This window comes from Chenopodium album, chromosome 4 (genome assembly GCF_948465745.1).
Source record: "Chenopodium album chromosome 4, dcCheAlbu1.1, whole genome shotgun sequence".
Lineage (NCBI taxonomy): Eukaryota > Viridiplantae > Streptophyta > Magnoliopsida > Caryophyllales > Amaranthaceae > Chenopodium > Chenopodium album.
The window spans coordinates 20497848-20499268 of record NC_137837.1 but is presented as its reverse complement, the minus strand read 5'-3'; the positions used below and the strand labels follow the sequence as shown (position 1 = coordinate 20499268).

Here is a 1421-nt window from a genome sequence, read left to right as displayed (position 1 = left end):
TTTACCAAACAAAAATTATTTTTATTGATTAAAACTAGAATGTCAAGTGTCAATGTCTCGTGACCTGACTGCAAGATCGACTTTATATATTAGTGATGTGATATGATATTAGATTTTTCACACATTATACCTTGGTCTCCCACTCATATTATTTCTTTCTCTTACTTTTCAAAAAATATTTATTCCTTACCTATACTCCACGCACAATTCAATGGGACACTTTAAAAAACGAAGGAAGTATCAAGTTGTCAATACACTTGGACATATGTCATCATGTCAATGTTTTATGGATTTCAAGCTACTATAAATAGAAGCGTAGTGTGAAGAAATGATGGGAGAAATCAAGGCATTAGCTGATCAACAAATTAAGTACACTAAATATAAAACGAGTATTTCTTTTTATAGAATTCTTTTTAGTTTTGAGAAATGGATAGGGTCTCATTCAACCCTGTTGCTCTTGCTTTTTTAGCATTCTTGCTGTATACTGCAACAAGTTAGTTCGATAATAATTTCCTAAGTTTTATTTGAAATTGTTTGTTTTTTGTTTAGTTCGTGTTATCTTATTGTTGATATAATAATAATGAACTTTAAATTGTACCCTTTAGATGGTAAATTATAGTCTTCACTAATAATACATTTTCATTGTATGAATGATGCAGCACCAGTAGTTGGAAGGGCCACAACATCTTCAGCTGAAGAACTGCCATTGCCATTGGTTTATAAAAAGAAAATGGCAGCGAGCCGAGTCCAACCAATTGTCAATATCATTGACTCGTATATGAAGAAAGATTTACAGTGCGTAGAACAAGGCGGATACTGTAACTTTTATTTTGGACCTGATTGTTGCTCTAATTATATAGCATGTGTACCACCGGGTATTGTTGGTGGTGTCTGTGTCGCTTAGTTAAGATCAATCACTAACTACACTGCCATCAGTTACATCAATAATCAGTGCAGTGCGTGGTTGATCTGCTGAACTTGTGTCTCGATTTAATTCACTTTCATTGTAATGTTGTATGAATAATATGTCATCGCTATGTGTTCATGCTTAATTAATAGTATACAAAAGCTAATAATTAAGTAGAATTGAATAAAAGCGTGACAAAACAAGTAAGATTTGTAATAATATAAGTGTATCTTAATAAATGATGTATTTTTATACATGCTTGTATGGATTATGAGAAGAGTTATTATTTGTGCATTTCTAATTTTATGCACAACCCTACTAAGATTAACATGAGTAGTTGAGTACCCAAAATTATGTTCAAAACAATATAGCCTAGATTGACTTCACCTAAAAAGTAAAAATGATCTTTGACAAATATTATAATAATGCTAACAGAGTAATAGTACAGTCAGTTCGAATCCTCTGTCCCCATGCTTTTGTATATACCATTCCGGCATTCCATCCATATACCACT

General features: G+C 31.9%; 1 long non-coding RNA gene across 1 annotated transcript; it reads left to right on the top strand.

Moving 5' to 3' along the window:
* The first annotated feature begins 242 nt into the window (after positions 1–242).
* LOC145626810 (uncharacterized) lies at positions 243–1161 on the top strand. The gene is made up of 2 exons (XR_014111084.1): positions 243–493; positions 660–1161. It is a non-coding gene; the product is annotated as an uncharacterized LOC145626810 (long non-coding RNA).
* The last annotated feature ends 260 nt before the right edge of the window (positions 1162–1421 follow it).